Below are 19,864 nucleotides of genomic sequence, written 5' to 3'. Positions count from 1 at the left end.
CTATATCCCGGTGCTCTATTTTAATCCACCGATCCTGTAATTCCCTATCTCTCTGTTCAGGGGTGAATTCTCCTACGGCCCACCAATAGTCCACCACATCTTCCCTACGGATGAGAAACCGCGTACGGTCCATCCAGGCTACATAACCTTCAAAGAGTGGGGCCCACCACCGGTGTTCCTTAAAGCGGTGTGAATCCCCTGAATCACTTTCCTCCGCATCCCCCCACGAGAACACCCCCGAGGTCCGTGCCGACCGTGGCAAGGACCACCGTGATGATCCCAGGGCCTTCCCTTCGCTCTTCCCTGTCACCGGAGGCAACCACCGACCCACCACGGCCTTACCCAATTCTCCCCCACCCCGGGAAATACCCTCGGTGGCGCAACTGCGCTGTCTTACCCCAGTCCGTTTCTCCTCCTCCCCCAAAGGTACGTCCATTAGTTCCAAACTAGGCGGGGACCCCCGGGGACATGTGATCGGGGCAGGGGTTTTACCTAGGGCGTGGGGTTGGGCATAAGGGCAAGCGAGGGGGCGCCACGGGGCTACGACCCGTTCCCGGCTGTCCGTGGATTGTTCCAGGGAGGATAGCTCACCCTCCTCAGTCTGCGGCTCAGCCGTCCAGCTTTTAAGTCCTTGGGGTGATCGGGGACATCCACCCGATCGCCGAAGCGTTGCTACTTCCTTTCCGTCTGCTCCGCTGTATCCACCGGATGTGACGTCCTCTCCGGAACCGGAAGTGCCGCCATCTTGGGTGGGACCCCTTCCTCAATGACGACATCCGGAAGTTCTGCCGTCGTCTCCTCACGTGCGTTTCGGGCCTGGCACGGCCTCTCCTCTGCTACACCTGCAACCGGGTCCAGGTAAGTGCACGAGCTTTCCTTACCATTCCGCAGGGGTGTAGGCATCTCTCGCCCATCGCCGCCGTATCCTGGGGCGGAGGGACTCCGTCTCTCGGTTCGCCGGTCTGCGGGGGACGCCCGGCTTTCCATACTGCTACTCACGCCGCGGGGTGTCGTCCTCCCCTTTTCCTTTCTGGGCCCCGCTTTCACCTCCGCTAACTCGCGGAGATCCTCATCGAAGTAATCTCCTTTCCCCGACTTAGGGGTCACCGATCGGGGCGATAGTCTCTTTTCTGCTCGGTCGGGGGGTGGCCCGACCGTCTCGGTGGCTCCTGACCCAGCCGATTTGGTCGGCACCAGTCCCGGCTCTCCGGGACCTGCACGGCTAATCCATAGTGCACCAGGGGACTCGGCGGACAGCCTAGCCGTATCCCCGGGGGGGTCAGTATGTTGAATTAGGATGAAGGTAGGCATCGGCCAAAGATATAGTGTCCCGCAGTGTGGGCAACGTGCCGCCGTGTTGACAGTGCCTCCGGGCAGCCCGCATTGTAGGCAGAGCCCTACCACCGTCTCGGTGTTGGCCACCCTGACTACCAGTAACCCGCCGGGTACCGAGTAGGGCTGAGTGGACACCATGGTGCCCACAGTTGAGGAACAGGCCCTACTTCTAGTAGGAGCCACTCGCTGCATGGGTCTCTCCAGGGCGGTGGTTCCTCGCGACTGACTAATAGAAGTTGCTGGGCCAGCCACTCCCTGATCCGGCTCCTCCTTCCGCTGACATAGCTGGAACCCGCCCCCAGGGTTTGCAATTATGGGCGGGTCCCACAAGGGAATAGCATGCCCCTTAATTAAGGCCGCACCTTTTTCAGTCCTGGTGGGCGCGATCAGCGTTTTCGCGCCTTTATCCCCATCAGGGTGGGGTTCTTTTCCCGCGGTCATTTCCCGCCTTCTCCTTGTAGCTGCCTTGCGTGCAAGATAGCCATCCTTTTTGCATGTTACCTCCGCGGCCGGAACTACTTCGGGTAGTGGCGCCGTCTGTATATCAGTTCCTGGGCCCAGTGGATGCATCCCCACAGGCCATAGTTGAAAGTCACTCCCCCTGGTGGAAATCAGGGGAGGGTCCCATAGACTAAGCGGTTGACTCAGCACTGGGGCTGAGTGAGTCACTGTCCATGAAGGCGCAGCCATAGCTTTCGCACCATGCCCCCCATCAGGGCGGGGCTCTTCTGTTCGCGCCGTTCCCGGCCAACTTTTTGCAAGTCCTGAATTAGCAGAGTTCTCTGCGACAGGCCCACGCGGTCTCCCCGATAAGCAGGAGCCGCCATTTTGGATAGCATTTGGGTTAGCACTGTCAGTTTGATTTCTGAATGAGGTAGCGTTCATTTGTTTGCAAGTCCACTGACATTCACTCTCACTGTGTTCTACCCCGGTTATCACAATGTCCTCAACACATTCCTCAAGGGGGGCACCTCGGTGTCCTAGGCAGGACAAAAACGGGGCAGCCACTGCTTTCGCTCCACTCCAGAGCAGATTTGTAAGGGACAACTCAGCAACAGTTTGCTCTTCAGTGGGGCGCACGCCACGTGTGCTTTCCCCATCAGCCTCCGGCCGCCATTTTGGACTCTCCGCACCGCGCGGATCCTCCATTCTTGGGGTCGACATGTTCTCGTAACAATTATCGTACATGGGGCTCCGTTCTGCGGGGCAGCCACCACACCAGTACAATAAAGATTGCTCTGATGCACCACCACATGTGTACCTAATGTAGGCTGGACTCATGTTGCACCACCTCAGGCTAGGCTCACTCTCTCAGTGTCTGCTGTGACTCCTTCCTCCCAGTCTGTGCTCCCTATGGTAAGTGTCTGGAATGGGCTAGAGTACTCTGGAGTATCCATGCAGTACTTGGGGCGTCTACCTGTCTTGGTTAGCCTAGCGCAGACCCTCTCCAGGATTCCTGACCTCGTTAACAGGCTATCCCTTATGGCGTCCTACCAACTAGCACTACCTCAAAGTGACTCGGTCAGCTATAGCCCGGCTCCAAACCCCTCACTCCTTTCAGGCCCCTAGGTCGTCCCTGCGAACTGACAATACCCCGTCAGCCCCCTGACCACCCCTAGGTCCGTCCCAACGCAGCACAGAGTGGCAGCAGACACTCTCCCTGTTTCCCAGTGTGCCTAGCTAAAGCCTGTCCTGTTGACAGGTCTGCTCTCAGCAGCTCGCCTCCAAATGTAACGGTATTTGTGACCTAGCCTGACCCACCCAATCTCACATTGGCCCCTGTGGTCTAACCAGTCCCCATTACAGTGTGGTAGTGTCTGGTGGTGCACCTGTTGGCTACAGGACTCCTGAGTCTCCCGCATGATGGTGTGTGGGGAGGACCCGTCCAGACAGGCAGCTGAGGTAGTGTGCTGAGTCCTACCTAGATCCAGTGCAGCGCCTCCACCTCATCAGGGTCCCTTCGGTCACTCTGGGATGGTCCTGGTGAGGAACTGCTCTGTGGTGCTCCTCGCTGTACAATCACTGCACACATGTACACGAGAGGATTTGTGATTAAGAGCATCTTTATTGTACGGTGGGCCATGCTGCCCTCCACAATGGGGTGTAATTAGCCCTCCATTGTTCACCGCACTTCCCTTTGAAAGGTATAGTTCTCCTCAAATAGGGATTCCCTATCCCAGCCGGGATATCTTTGCCCTGTGCCAGGTCCCTGGACACAGACTCCTGCTTCAGCTACTATAACATAACTCCACTAGACTAGAACGTGTACTTGAACTAGCATTAGAACTACTTTTTGACACAGTGCTGTGCCTTATGTACACTCTGGGGGCTGACACAACTCTGACATCACCAACCAGGGAGTCAGAGTCTGTGACCACTCCCATCCATACATAGGGCACCTCACCAGGGTGTGAGGGCAAACCTCCATGATTACTGCTGGCATGCCCACAACTTACCAGGCCTTACTGTCAGCAGGAGAGATGACTGTAGCCATTTTACGTGACCGCTACATTTTGATACCTTTTTTTTATTTGGACCAACAATTTGTGTCATGGGACAAGCTTTCAAGAGTTTTCCTCTTCCTCAGGTCAAGCAATACCATAAATATATACGCACATAAACATGCGCACACACAGTGTATATGTGTGCGTGAGCGCATGTATGTGTGCGTGTGCGCATGTATACGTGTGTGCATGTATCTGTGTGCGTGTGCACGTGTATGTGTGCGCGTGCGCATGTATATGCGTGCGTGTGCATATATATCTATATCATACAAACACATACATACACACCTAAGCTCCGCAGGGCCCTGTGCCTGCAAAATGTCTCTGTAAAGTGCTATGTAAAACTAGCAGCGCTATACAAGAACAAGCCATTATTAATTTTAATAACACATTGAATTGTACACATTCACATACACACAAAATTAAATATACATATTATTTACAGTATTATATATACAGATTTGATTTTAAATGAGTTGTTAATATTTAACATTAACTACACACGTGCAATGGAATAAGGTTTCATTAATTAATTCTGGGCTACTCTCCTTTTCTGCTGCTGCTCTGTCAGTTCTGGGGGAAGATCATGTGACCAGGCAATGACTGATACATTTGTGCTCATGTACGTGCACAGCTGTGGTGGGGGCAGGACTCACAAAGGGGGTAAGCGCGGCCCTCCTTCCCCAGCCGCCAACGCTCCCTTACCCCCCCGCCGCTCCCTTACCCCCCCTGCCCGCTCCCTTACCCCCACGCCCGCTCCCTTACCCCCCCCCGCCCGCTCCCTTACCCCCCCGGCCGCTAACTCCCCAGCCGCTGGGGGGCCAAGCAGCCTCGGATCTGCGCCAGTCCCACTCTCCACCACCTCTCACTCCCGTTGTGTGTGTGTGTGTGTGTGTGTGTGTGTGTGTGTGTGTGTGTGTGTGTAGGGACATTTTACTCCTGCCAACAATTTGTGCCTCACTTTCACCCCTCCCCCCACCTACCCCTGTCCTTCACCCCCCCTACCCCTGCCCTTCTCCCCCCCTACCCCTGCCCTTCATCCCCCCCTGCCCTTCACCCCCCCTGCCCTTCACCCCCCCTACCCTTCACCCCCCCTACCCCTGCCCTTCACCCCCCCTACCCCTGCCCTTCACCCCCCTCTACCCCTGCCCTTCACACCCCCCTACCCCTGCCCTTCACCCCCCCCTACTACCCCTGCCCTTCACCCCCCCTAACCCTGACCTTCACCCACCCCTACCCCTGCCCTTCACCCCCCATGCCTGCCCTTTGACTGACGCACGCACACACCCTGACTGACGCACGCACACACCCTGACTGACGCACGCACACACCCTGACTGCTGCACACACACACACACACACTGACACACACACACACTGACACAAACACACACACACACACACACACTGACACAAACACACACACACACACACTGACACACACACTGACACACACACACACACTGACACACACACACACTGACACACACACACACTGACACACACACACACTGACTGACACACACACTGACTGACACACACACACACACTGACTGACGCACACACTGACACACACACACACTGACTGACACACACACACACACTGACACACACACTGACTGACACACACACACACTGACTGACGCACACGCGCACACCCCCACTCCCACGCACACACACACAGACTGACGCGCGCACACACACACAGACTGACGCGAGTGTGCACACACACAATGAATGGTACACACACACACACACTGACACACACACACACTGACACACACACAGACACACACACATACACTGACACATACACTGACACTGACACACACACTGACACACACACACACACACTGACGCGCGCACACACACACACACACTGACTGACACACACACACTGCAATCACAATTGAAAAATATATTGAGCAAAAACGGATTCCACGTGGCCTAAGGCTATTTAAAAAACCTACTACTGATTTCAAAAGTGAATCATTTATTTTAGAGTGGAACCGCATCCTAGACAGCTGCTCATTCGAATTAATGCGGTTATTAATATCCAAACGCAAAGTTTGTCTACAAACACTTGACAAAGATATTAATGACATGAAAGGTTATTTTGAAAAATATAAAGATAACAGTGAACTACCTATGTTGGAAACTAGAATTAAAAATAAAATGGACAAATTACAGAAGGATACTATTGCCTCAAAGCAACTTAAATTCCAACGTGATAAAACTGATTATGTTACAGGATGCTATAGAAACTGGAAAAAACCCAGACAAGATAATGAAAAATACAGGTACAACAGAGATTATTCACACAAAATTCCATCTAATTATAGGAAAACTGTTGAAAGTACTAGAAGTATACTACCTGAACCAGTACAATTTATAGCTCCAAAAATGACCAGAAGACCATCAATTCCATCCAATACTAAATTGGTCACTAGTAGTGTTAAAACCAAAAACCCAGCTCCCCCCACACCTCCCATTACATTAGTCAATGTTTATGATAAAGATACTGACAATATATTTAATCAGTATCATCATCAAAACAAGTACCAACCCCTTATCGATCTTGACAGGGAACAACATCTCCCCAGTCACAGTCGTGAAGAAGAGAAAAATACGTTCTCTTTTTTAGACTGGCGACAGACGAGGGAACCCAAACAAGCAAGGGAAGTAATAAGAGATCTATTGGGAAAAGAGGGTTCCTTAAAAGACACCAGGAAAAGAAAAAACACGTTAGAGGAACGAGAGGAGGGAGAAAATTTGGGAAAGGTACTAAAACATTAAATAAAAGTATATATAATAACATCTTTAACATAAGTCAATATCCAATTTCCACTAAAGAATCAAAGTTGCTAACGAAAGGATTATCCTTTGCTCCAGTTACTGGGCCAGATAGTTTTAAACTATATGTTGACATTCAAAGATACGTGCGTAAATTGTGTCTTAAAAAATATTTCACAAGGGACGCAGTATCTAGAATTGACACTAACACTAATCTACCTATTACTGCTGCTACATCTACATTTAAGAATCCCTCAACCTTCTTTCCTAGGTTTGTAAGCGGTCCTTTTGTGGATACATTCGCTCAAATGGTCACAGACGACTTAGAAAGTCTAAGTAGAAACTTTAAAGTAAAATCAGATAACCTTAGCAAAGACGAGAAATTAACGTTACGTGCACTCGAAGAAAATGATAACATAATCATAAAACCGGCTGATAAAGGGGGGGGGTTGGTAATCATGGACAAATCTTATTACATCACTGAGTCATTAAGAATCTTATCAGACAGGTCCACTTACCAACTCCTCCCATCAAATCCAACTATACAATATCAACAAAAATTATTTAACTATTTAACATTAGGTTTGGATCAGCATTTAATTACTCCAAAAGAATTTGAATTTCTTTATAATAAATACCCTAAACTACCCCTTTTTTACATAATACCTAAAATACATAAAAATATAAATTTTCCCCCAGGTCGCCCTATCATATCGGGCATTCAGTCATTAACATCACACCTATCTCAATATATAGATAAACAACTTCAAAAATATGTCGTACAATTACCTTCCTATCTACGGGATACTACCCACATACTGCAGACCCTACAGGACATTCAATGGCAACCTCATTATTTATTTGTTACAGCCGACGTTAATTCCTTATACACAATAATCAATCATGATCATGGATGTGAATCAGTCTTGAACACCCTTAATAATGACCCATCTATATCCAAAGAATACAAAGATTTTCTTATTTTAGGTATTAGATTTATTCTTTGTCATAACTTTTTTATTTTAATAAGTCTTATTATTTGCAGGTATGTGGCACCGCCATGGGTACCAAGTTTGCACCTAGTTATGCTAATTTGTTTATGGGCAACTGGGAGGAACAACATATATGGTCCAGTTGTCCCTATAGTGCAAACTTGGTACTGTGGCGGCGCTACATAGATGATATCATTTTTATTTGGTCAGGTACACAAGCACAGTTATCACAGTTTCAATTATACATGAATAATAATAATAATAATAATAATTTAAAATTCACATTCATCACAAGCCCTAACAAAATACAATTTTTAGATTTAGAGTTAACTATTAAAAATAATTGCATTCACACCAGCACGTATTTTAAACCGGTTCAGTCAAACAATTATTTACATGCACAAAGTCACCATAATCCCACATGGGTCAAAAATATTCCTAAGGGACAGTTCATTCGACTAAAAAGAAACAGCTCCCATCCAGACACATTCAAAACCCAGGCAGCAGATCTTAAGAAAAAATTTCTGGAGAGGAAATATCCCCCGCTTGATTTAGACACAACCATTGCTGAGGTTGCAGCGATGGACAGGACCAGTCTCTTACAATACAAAAATAAAAATAAAAATAAAAATATTAATACATCAGGAAATTTGTCATTTGTTACTCAATTTAACCAGATGGCTCCTAGTATACGTAAAACTCTTAAAAAATATTGGCCAATATTAAAAAAGGATAAAGATCTAGAGGGCATTTTACCCGATTATCCACATATTATTTTTACTAAAGCTCCAAATATAGGTCAGAGACTGGCACCTAGCTGTCCACCGCTGCAACCTACTCATAGAAAAATGGTACCCTGTGCGGGATATTTCCCCTGTAACAAATGTACCGCATGTAAATATAGCACTAAGAAATCTGATTTCATTTCAAACAAATCTCAAAAAAGTTATAAAATTAAGCAACATATTACATGCAATAGTTCTTTCGTTATTTATTTGCTTGAATGTCCATGTGGTCTGCAGTATGTGGGTATGACCTCTAGAGCTATTAAAAGACGTTTGTATGAACATATATATAATATTAAAACTGGTTTAGTTACACACAATGTTTCTAATCATTTTCTTCGAGTGCACAATCAAGATCCTAAGGGTCTAAAATGTGTGGCCATCGAGTGTATCACTCCACATTGGAGAGGAGGAAATATTTTAAGCCTATTGGGGAGAAGAGAATCCTATTGGATTTATGAATTACGTACTCTATCCCCAATGGGCCTAAATGTAGAATTTGATTTAAAATCCTTTTTGGTAGGTTAATGATCAGATTATCCATTAGATAATCCAGCCCATAAAGTTCATATATTAATATTATAGTACTCCTCAAATACTTGACTTTTAGAATAATAAAAGAATATGAGCACTTTAAATAATCAATATATATAAATATTCACATAGTTTATTATTTAATAACATAATCACTTAGACAATACACTTAGAATATATAATATATCATTAATTCACTTATAATTTAATAGGTCACGAATAGGTTAGATTTAAACATCTCCTTTAATTATTTAGTAGAATAGAGTATATTCACACACACATAAGCCTATTATTATCCTCTTATTTTATATATGTTAATTGTTGTATGTTAATATGAGTAATGTATGTTTCAATTGTTTGTTAAATGTAACAGCTGATTATAACTACTTGCAGTAGCACTTTATATGAACATTTTCAAAGCACAGGTGACAGAATTACTATGTCTAAGGACTTCCTCATTACACCTATTGCACAAGTGCTTTTGGACTGCAGGTGAAATCAATCCCTGTAAATCACAGATTTTGTATTTAAGGGACTATGTTGGACTCCATATTTTATATACCCCTGAGGAAGAAAGCAGAGAGCCTTTCGAAACGCGTAGGGTGGCGTTTTAGCACTCTACACTTTGGAGATTGTATCCCCACGCTCAGTTCCATCTGCGCTTGCAGCAGACCAGCCAGCCCGCTGACACCGACGGCGTGCTGCATCAGCTGCTGCTGAATCTGCGTTTGCTGCTAACTGGTTTTCCTGCTGATGTCGACGGCATATTGAATCAGCTGTTGCTGTTCATCACCTCCTGGGGCGTCTTCCCAAGTGAGTCGCGGAAGGCACCGTACCAAGATCTCCACACTTACGGTCCCAGGGACGCCAGCCAGCAGAGAGCAGCTTTACAAACGAGAGGGGATACTCTCAAAATTATCCACCGCCTACTTACTCATTCCATCTGGTGAGTAGGCATTGCTACTATCTCCATCGGCGGTGCAGAGTGCTTCTATTTTTATCGCATTATTTGTTTATTAAATGTCCGTGTGTAATATATATTATTTATAATTGTTATTAAATGTTTTAATATTGAGATTTCACCAATTTATTTTTCAGCTGTTACATGTTGTTAAGTGTTGTCCGTTTATAGTCACAGTATTACGCTATGTGTTGTGCTTTTTCTTTTCTTTTTTTTTTTCCAAACTTTTTTTATTGGGTAGGTACACAGTTACATGAATACAAATGACAACATTTTTCATCCCAATACATAACGCCATTTTCAATTTTTGTAGGGGGAGAGGCAAGGCAGCTTGCCCATAAAGAGCACTTCCCAAGAGGGGGAAGCTTGGTATAGTACCAAAGTGGGGGAAAGGGAGAGGGGGAACCTGTATGGGGGGGGGGGGAGGAACAGGGAGGGAGGGGAGAGGAGGGGGGGGAGTATTCCTTCTTCTGGGCGTCCTGCGTCCCAGTTATTAGGGCTGCTAGATCTCCATGGGGGGGGTCCTGTTTTGACCCGAGGGGGACCCTCGTCCTATAGTGACAGCCACGGTTCCCACACTCTTTCGAATGAATTAGCTTTTTGCTTTAGGTAGGCCGTAAGCTTTTCCATAAGCATCACTTCGTTGAGTCTTTTTTTTATCATTCCCTTAGTAGGGGGGGCTACCTTCTTCCAGGAAGACGCTATTTCACATCTTGCCGCTGTGAGAATAAAGGAGATCAATTTCCTAGTTGGACGACCAATTTCCTCAGTTGGTCTGGCCAGTAGGTAGGTCAGCGGCTCAATGGGTAACTCGAGGTCTGTGACCTCTTTTATTAAATTTTGGACCGTAGTCCAGTATTTCTTAATTTCTGGACATGTCCACCATATATGGACCATGTCCCCCCTTTGACCACAGCCTCTCCAGCACAGATCCGATGCCAGAGGGTAGATTTGTTTTAGTCTCGCTGGCGTAAGGTACCAGTTGAAGAGTACCTTATAAATATTTTCCTTTGTGGTGGTACAGATGGATGTCTCTGTGGCCGCTCCCCAGATTTCTTCCCAATCTTCCTCCTCAATAGTTATATTCAGGTCAGCGGCCCATTTAAGCATGTAATCATGCTGAGGAGGTCCCTCCCTTGTTTCCATTTCCGAGTAGATCTTGGAGATTAGTCCCCTTTGGTCTGAATCGGGCTTGCATAATCTCTCGAATCTAGTGGGAAAGGGGAATTCCGGGTTTGGAGATACCTTTTGGGCGAAGTGTCTAATTTGGAGGTACTTAAACGCATCCAAATTCGGGATCTTATATTTTGCTTTTAGGTCCCGGTAGCTTAGGAGACTTCCTAGACACATTATGTCCATCAATGTCTTTATTCCTTTTGACTTTAGTTGGTTAAACTGTTTTGACGCACACCCCGGGGGGAATTTAGGATTATCAAATATTGGAGTAAGTTGTGACCCCGTAGAAGTGAGTTTATATTTGAGTTTAGTTTTTAGCCAGACTTCCCAAGTGTGTCTTGCCGTTTTTAATTTAAATTTTCGCGGTGGCATGTCTTCTCTTTCCATACTCCATAGGCATGCTGGCAGAGAAGGCATTTTAGAGTAGAATGTTTCTATTTGGAGCCAGCGTCTTTGGGCTGGGTCTGTGTTCCATAGTACCGCTTGCTTTAGTTGGGCGGCTTGATAGTATTTTTGGATATCTGGGACTCCCATGCCCCCTCTCCCCCGTGGTGACAGTAGAACTGAGCGGGCTACTCTGGGTCTTTTGCCTTGCCAAATAAAATGGAACATCTTGTTTTGGATGTTTTTGAGCTCTGAGCCGGGGACATGGACCGGGAGGGTTTGAAAAAAATATAGTAGTCTTGGGAGTATATTCATTTTGAGAGAAATCATCCTTCCGATCCACGATATCTGGTAATCTTCCCATTTGCTCAAATCCTTTTTGATTTTGTCAAAGAGAGCTGGGTAGTTACATTGATATAGTGACTGGTAGTCCTTCGATACATTCACTCCCAGGTATTTAATGTATGAGGGGCTCCATTTATATGCAAAGTTTATTTTAATTAATTTCACTTCTGGCTCTGCTAGGCTGAGATTTAGGGCCTCTGATTTATCACTATTAATTTTGTATCCTGATATGCCCCCAAAGTCCTCAAGCTCCTTTTGGAGGTTGGGGAGGGAGGTCTGGGGCTTGGTTAGCGTTAGGATGATATCATCGGCGAACAGGGATATTTTGTAATTTGTTTTTCCAATCGTTATGCCCTGGATATTTATGTTACTTCGAATTTTAGCCGCCAAAGGTTCTATGGTGAGAGCAAAGAGGAGGGGGGACAAGGGGCAACCCTGTCTTGTACCATTTCGTATTTGGAATCTCTCAGAATTTCCTCCTGGCAGTTTTACTATTGCTGACGGATTCTGGTACAGCGCCTTTACTCCTTCTAAGTATGTGTCTTTAAAGCCGAATTTCTCCAACGTTTTGGTAAGGAAAAGCCAATCGATTCTATCAAATGCCTTCTCTGCATCTAAACTTAGTAACATTGCCTTGGAGTTGGTGAGGTGGACGTGTTCAATAATGTCAAAGATCTTTCTGGTGTTGTCTGAGGCTTGACGCCCTAGGACAAACCCTACCTGGTCAGTGTTTATTAGTCTTGGCAGAATGGGGTTCAGCCGATTCGCCAAGATTTTACTGTAAAGTTTCAGGTCGTTGTTTAGAAGTGAGATGGGCCTGTAGCTTCCGCACTGTGTTGGGTCTCTCCCTTCTTTGTGGATAATGGCCAGATTAGCTAGGGACATTGATGAGGGGATAGGGTTCCCTTCCAGGAATGAATTGAACAGGCTCAGCAAGTGTGGGGTCAAGACTGGGAGAAACCTTTTGTAATAGGTATTGGAGAAGCCGTCTGGGCCTGGTGCTTTGGATATTTTAGAAACCTTTACTGCGGATATCAGTTCTTCTTTAGTGATTTTGGAGTTGAGGTGGGAATTTTCTTCCTCCGTCAACTTGGGGAGATCACAGTCAGCCAGGTAGCCTAAGATTGCTTCCGACTTTGCCGACTCTGAGGCCCCCTTTTGAGTCTTCAAATTGTAAAGTTTAGTATAGAATTTAGTGAATTCGTCCGCTATTTTCTTCTCATTGTATAGCACCTCCCCAGACCTGCTTCTTATTGCCGTGATCTGGGATCTCTTTTGTACACCTCTTAGCTTAGAAGCTAGCAATCTATCGGCCTTGTTCCCCTTGTCGTAATATCTCTGATTAGTCCATTTGAGGGCTTTTTCCACACTTTCTAGCTGAATGTTTTTTAATTCATTTCTAGTGGAGGTCAGTGCTTTATATATTCTTTTTGAGGGGTTAATTTTATGTTGTTGTTCCAAATTGGTTATTTTCTCTGTTAGATCTTTTATTATTTTTGCCTTAGTTTTTTTCTTATGGGAGGCAATCGAGATAAAATCACCTCTGATTGCTGCTTTATGAGCTTCCCATAGTATAGCAGGTGATGAGACCGTGCCATAGTTGTTAGTGAAGTACTCCTTAAGGGCCTTTTTGATCTTCCTCTCTACCTCTGGACAATTTAATAGTGTATCATTCAACTTCCAATTGTAGGAAAATGTTTTTACAAAGGGGACCGATAGGGTTAAGGTGACTGGCGCATGGTCTGACCAGGTTGTTGGGCCTATGTCAGAGCCTGCGGAGGCCTCTAAAATGTTCCTGGATCCAAGGAAGTAATCAATGCGCGAATAGGTCTGGTGAGGTGCCGAGAAGAACGTATAATCTCTTTGGCCCTGATGCTGGGTTCTCCATATATCCATTAAGGAAAATTCCTTTAGTATCTCTCTGAATCTCTTCCCCTTACTTAAGGATTGGGGTGGGTGTGGTCGGCCTGGGATGAGTGATTTATCTTCTAATGGGTTAAGGACCATGTTCAGGTCTCCTCCCACTATCACTGATGACAGGTATTTTGGGTCCAGATCCTCTAACACTTTTTTCAGAAATACTGTCTGGTTTTCATTCGGGGCATATAGGTTGACTAGAGCGATTTCCGTGCCCGAGAGTGTACCATACACCACTAAAAATCTACCCTCTGGATCTATGACTGTTTTTGTTAAATTGAATGGGGTTCCTTGGCGGACTAGAATTGCTACTCCCCTTTTTTTACTGCTAAATGAGGAATAAAACCCCAAGGGGAATGCATTTTGAGAGAGGGATGGGGGGGGGGGGGGAGAGAGGGATGGGGGGGGGAGAGAGGGATGGGGGGGGGGAGAGAGGGATGGGGGGGGGGGGAGAGAGGGATGGGGGGGGGGGAGAGAGAGATGGGTGGGGGGAGAGGGATGGGGGGGGGGGGGGAGAGGGATGGGGGGGGGGAGAGAGGGATGGGGGGGGGGAGAGGAATGGGGGGGGGGGGAGAGAGGGATGGGGGGGGGGGAGAGAGGGATGGGGGGGGGAGAGGAATGGGGGGGGGGGAGAGAGGGATGGGGGGGGGGAGAGAGGGATGGGGGGGGGAGAGGGATGGGGGGGGGGAGAGGGATGGGGGGGGGGGAGAGGGATGGGGGGGGGGAAGAGAGGGATGGGGGGGGAAGAGAGGGATGGGGGGGGGGGGAAGAGAGGGATGGGGGGGGGGAGAGAGGGATGGGGGGGGGAGAGAGGGATGGGGGGGGGAGAGAGGGATGGGGGGGGGGGAGAGAGGGATGGGGGGGGAGAGAGGGATGGGGGGGGGGAGAGAGGGATGGGGGGGGAGAGAGGGATGGGGGGGGAGAGAGGGATGGGGGGGGGAGAGAGGGATGGGGGGGGAGAGAGGGATGGGGGGGGAGAGAGGGATGGGGGGGGGAGAGAGGGATGGGGGGGGAGAGAGGGATGGGGGGGGGGGAGAGAGGGATGGGGGGGGGGGAGAGAGGGATGGGGGGGGGAGAGAGGGATGGGGGGGGGGGGAGAGAGGGATGGGGGGGGGGGAGAGAGGGATGGGGGGGGGGGAGAGAGGGATGGGGGGGGGGGGGGAGAGAGGGATGGGGGGGGGGGAGAGAGGGATGGGGGGGGGAGAGAGGGAGTGGGGGGGGGGGGGAGAGAGAGGGATGGGGGGGGAGAGAGGGATGGGGGGGGGGGGAGAGAGGGATGGGGGGGGGGAGAGAGGGATGGGGGGGGGGGGAGAGAGGGATGGGGGGGGGGAGAGAGGGATGGGGGGGGGGGGGAGAGAGGGATGGGGGGGGGGGGGAGAGAGGGATGGGGGGGGAGAGAGGGATGGGGGGGGGGGGGAGAGAGGGATGGGGGGGGAGAGGAGAGGGATGGGGGGGGGAGAGAGGGATGGGGGGGGAGAGAGGGATGGGGGGGGGAGAGAGGGATGGGGGGGGGAGAGAGGGATGGGGGGGGGAGAGAGGGATGGGGGGGGGAGAGAGGGATGGGGGGGGAGAGAGGGATGGGGGGGGAGAGAGGGGGGGGGGGAGAGAGGGATGGGGGGGGGGAGAGAGGGATGGGGGGGGGGAGAGAGGGATGGGGGGGGGAGAGAGGGATGGGGGGGGGGAGAGAGGGATGGGGGGGGGGGAGAGAGGGATGGGGGGGGGGAGAGAGGGATGGGGGGGAGAGAGGGATGAGGGGGGGGGGAGAGAGGGAAGGGGGGGGGAGAGAGGGTTGGGGGGGGGGGGAGAGAGGGATGGGGGGGGAGAGAGGGATGGGGGGGGGGGAGTGAGGGATGGGGGGGAGAGAGAGGGATGGGGGGGGGGAGAGAGGGATGGGGGGGGGAGAGAGGGATGGGGGGGGGTGAGGAGGGATGGGGGGGGGGAGAGTGGGATGGGGGGGGAGAGAGGGATGGGGGGGAGAGAGGGTGGGGGGGGGGGAGAGAGGATGGGGGGGGGGAGAGAGGGATGGGGGGGGAGAGAGAGGGATGGGGGGGAGAGAGAGGGATGGGGGGGGAGAGTGAGGGATGGGGGGGAGAGAGAGGGATGGGGGGGGGAGAGAGGGATGGGGGGGAGAGAGGGATGGGGGGGGGGAGAGAGGGATGGGGGGGGAGAGAGGGATGGGGGGGGAGAGAGGGATGGGGGGGAGAGAGAGGGGATGGGGGGGGAGAGAGGGATGGGGGGGGGGGAGAGAGGGATGGGGGGGGGAGAGAGGGGATGGGGGGGGGAGAGAGGGATGGGGGGGGGAGAGAGGGATGGGGGGGGAGGAGGGATGGGGGGGGGGAGAGAGGGATGGGGGGGGAGAGAGGGTTGGGGGGGGGGGAGAGGGATGGGGGGGGAGAGAGGGATGGGGGGGGGGGAGAGAGGGATGGAGGGGGGGGGAGAGAGGGATGGGGGGGGGGAGTGAGGATGGGGGGGGGAGAGAGGGATGGGGGGGGGGGAGAGAGGGATGGGGGGGGGGGGAGAGAGGGATGGGGGGGGGGAGAGAGGGTTGGGGGGGGGAGAGAGGGATGGGGGGGGGAGAGAGAGGGATGGGGGGGGGGAAGAGAGGGATGGGGGGGGGGGAAGAGAGGGATGGGGGGGGGGAAGAGGGGATGGGGGGGGGGGAGAGAGGGATGGGGGGGGGAGAGAGGGATGGGGGGGGAGAGAGGGATGGGGGGGGGGAGAGGAGGGATGGGGGGGGGGAGAGAGGGATGGGGGGGGGGGAGAGAGGGATGGGGGGGGGGAAGAGAGGGATGGGGGGGGGGAGAGAGGGATGGGGGGGGGGGAGAGAGGGATGGGGGGGGGGGGGAGAGGGATGGGGGGGGGGGAGAGGGATGGGGGGGGAGAGAGGGATGGGGGGGGGGGGAGAGAGGGATGGGGGGGGGGATGAGAGGGATGGGGGGGTGTGAGAGGGGATGGGGGGGGGGGAGAGAGGGTTGGGGGGGGGAGGAAGAGAGGGATGGGGGGGGGGGGAGAGAGGGATGGGGGGGGGGGAGAGAGGGATGGGGGGGGAGAAGAGAGGGATGGGGGGGGGGGAGAGAGGGATGGGGGAGGGAGAGAGGGATGGGGGGGGGGAGAGAGAGGGATGGGGGGGGGGAGAGGAGAGGGTTGGGTGGGGGGGAGAGAGGGATGGGGGGGGAGAGAGGGATGGGGGGGGTGGGGGAGAGAGGGATGGGGGGGGGGAGAGGGGATGGGGGGGGGGAGAGAGGGATGGGGGGGGGGAGAGAGGGATGGGGGGGGAGAGAGGGATGGGGGGGGGGAGAGAGGGATGGGGGGGGGGAGAGAGGGATGGGGGGGGGGAGAGAGGGATGGGGGGGGAAGAGAGGGTGATGGGGGGGGGGGGAGAGGGGATGGGGGGGGGAGGAGAGGATGGGGGGGGGGAGAGAGGGATGGGGGGGGGAGAGAGGGATGGGGGGGGGGGAGGAGAGGGATGTGGGGGGGGGGAGAGTGGGATGGGGGGGGGGGGGAGAGAGGGGATGGGGGGGGAGAGAGGGTTGGGGGGGAGAGAGGGATGGGGGGGGAGAGAGGGATGGGGGGGAGAGAGGGATGGTGGGGGGGTGGGAGAGAGGGATGGGGAGGGGGAGAGAGAGGATGGGGGGGGGGGAGAGAGGGATGGGGGGGGGAGAGAGAGGGATGGGGGGGGGAGAGAGGATGGGGGGGGAGAGAGGGATGGGTGGGGGGGGAGAGAGAGGATGGGGGGGGGGGAGAGAGGGATGGGGGGGGAGAGAGGGATGGGGGGGGATGTGAGAGGGGATGGGGGGGAGAGAGGGATGGGGGGGGAGTGAGGGATGGGGGGGGGAGAGAGGGATGGGGGGGGGGGAGAGAGGGATGGGGGGGGGGGAGAGTGGGATGGGGGGGGGGGAGAGGGGTTGGGGGGGGGGGAGAGAGGGATGGGGGGGGGGGGGTGAGAGGGATGGGGGGGGGGAGAGAGGGATGGGGGGGGGGGAGAGAGGGATGGATAGGGGGAGAGAGAGGGATGGATAGGGGTAGGAGCTGAACTGGGAGGAGGGCTATACCGAGTGTGTTGTGCATTGATTTGTACACTTCTGCTATTGGGAGGTTACTGCTTGCGTGTCTTTATGACGGGGGGGGGGATCGGGGTGTGTACACAGTTGAACCGTGGGGGGGAGACCGAGGGGGGATGGGACCGGGGGGGGGGGAGGGGACCGGGGGGCCGAAGGGACCCGTCCGTACCGCTTCCAGGGATTCAACGCCAGCAGAGAAGTCCCCCCCCCCCCAAACATCCCCACAAACCCTCCGCCGCCTCGGGCCCATCACTGTCTGGAGAGTGGACTTGTCGCCCTGCGCCTTGGGGTCTCCGGCATCTGTTGTCTCTGCTCCAGGTGGGCTGCTGCTTCAGGTCGGGGCTGTGGTATGTAGGACCCTCCCCCGTCCGGCCGGGCGACCCGTTTAGGGGTTTCCCCGGCCAGTCGGCAGATTTGGGACCGCATTACCGAGGTTGACGGGGGTCCGGGGGTCAGTTCCAGTGGGCCTCAGGAGCTCTTCAGCAAAGATCCCTCCGCTGTACCGTCTCCTCTGGGCTTCTTCAGGGCGGCCGTGGCCCTCCCGGTTGCCGTCGCTTCCGTCGGCCTCGGCGATCAGTGGGGAGTCAGGTACTCTCGCGATGTCCCTTCTTCTCGCGCGGGGGAGCCAGGCGCGGGAACCTGGTGGTTCAGTCAGAAGGCAGGCGTCTTCAGGGGCGTTGGGATCGCAGGGGAGCTGCGGTACTTTTTTTTTTTTCAGGTCTGGGGTTCGGGGCACAGTGGTTTCAGGGTCTCAGGACAATCCGGATCAATCAGGTAAGTTGAAAGTTTATTTATTCGCCACTTTATTTATTTCTTGGCACATTTTGCTGGAGGGCCGCGATCCTTTCAGAGGCTCCTGCTGGTCCACTTCTGTCTTCTTTGCGACCCCTGGCTGGGGGGACTTCCAGCCACGATGGAGGGGGGGTCAGACCCAAGGCCTGGGCAAACGGCAACATGTCCTCGGGGTGTCGTATAGTGAGAAACCTTCCTCCTTTATTTACTGTTAACTTAAAGGGGAACCCCCATCGGTATTTCACTTCTTTTTCCCTCAGGAATGAGGTCAGAGGCTTCAGCTCTTGGCGCCGGATTACTGTTTGCCTTGAGAGGTCACTATACAGTTGTATGCTTTCCTCTTGGAAGGTTAGGGATTCCATTTCTCGGCTGGCAGCAAGGATCCTTTCTTTTGAGGAGTAGCTGTGCAGCCTTACAATAATGTCCCTTCTTCTCTTGGGGTCGTCTGATTTAGGACCCAGGGCTCGGTGGGCCCTGTCAATCTCCAGGTCTTTCTCTGGGATGTCTCCACAGATCAGTGCAAATAGTTCCATTATGTATGCTTTAACTTGAGAGGGGGCAATTGTCTCAGGGACATTTCTGACGCGTATATTCTGGCGTCTGTCCCTGTTTTCTTGCTCCTCCTGATTTTCTTTTAAAGCTGCTATTTCCTCCCCTAGGCGTTTTATTTCCTCTTCTGCAGCTGCTTGTTTTGTCCAGGTGTCCTCCACCTTTGCCTCAGTGTCCGTTGTTCTCTTTGTCAGGGTAGAGATTTCCTCCCTGATGCCCCTCACTGCCTCCTTTAGATCAATTTGTAGGGACTGGTGTAGTTTAGTGTGCATTTCGGCAAACAGCTCCTCCATATATTCCCTGGTTACTGGCATCCCTGATGCTGGGGTCTCTTCAGTGTGTTTCCGAGCACTCGTTGCAGCAGATGGGCCTCGTGGCCCGCCGCCATCTTGTTTTTCTGCCGGCTCTTTCATTCTCCTCTGCTGTGGTGAGAAGTACTTTGAAACCCCTTGATTTGTGGATTTCTTTCCTTTCCCAGACATTCTTGATACCTTCCCCCTTGTTTTGATCCAAAAAAACGGGGTGAAAATCGGGTGGTGTGTATTGCTTTAATACAGGTTATGCAGCGGGTCCACGGAGCTCAGTGCCTACCCGACCATTCCTGGTGACGTCACCGGAAGCCTCTCCGCTTTTTCTTTTCTTTAAGCACAACGTGAGGAGTTTCGTGTCTACAGCCAACAGGCTTGGTTTTCTTATATCCTTTTGCAGTATATATCTTATTTGGCGCCAGTAGATAC

At 52.1% G+C, this 19,864-nt stretch overlaps 1 protein-coding gene across 1 annotated transcript in view; it reads right to left on the bottom strand.

The window, feature by feature from the left end:
* Positions 1-19,864, bottom strand: part of LOC142466832 (uncharacterized) — a 164,717-nt gene that overhangs the window by 36,738 nt on the left and 108,115 nt on the right. The gene's annotated exons all lie outside the window — the stretch shown is intronic.

This window comes from Ascaphus truei, chromosome 15, assembly GCF_040206685.1.
Source record: "Ascaphus truei isolate aAscTru1 chromosome 15, aAscTru1.hap1, whole genome shotgun sequence".
In the NCBI taxonomy this organism is placed as follows: domain Eukaryota; kingdom Metazoa; phylum Chordata; class Amphibia; order Anura; family Ascaphidae; genus Ascaphus; species Ascaphus truei.
Note: the sequence above shows the minus strand (reverse complement) of the source record. Positions and strands in the feature narration are given on the sequence as shown.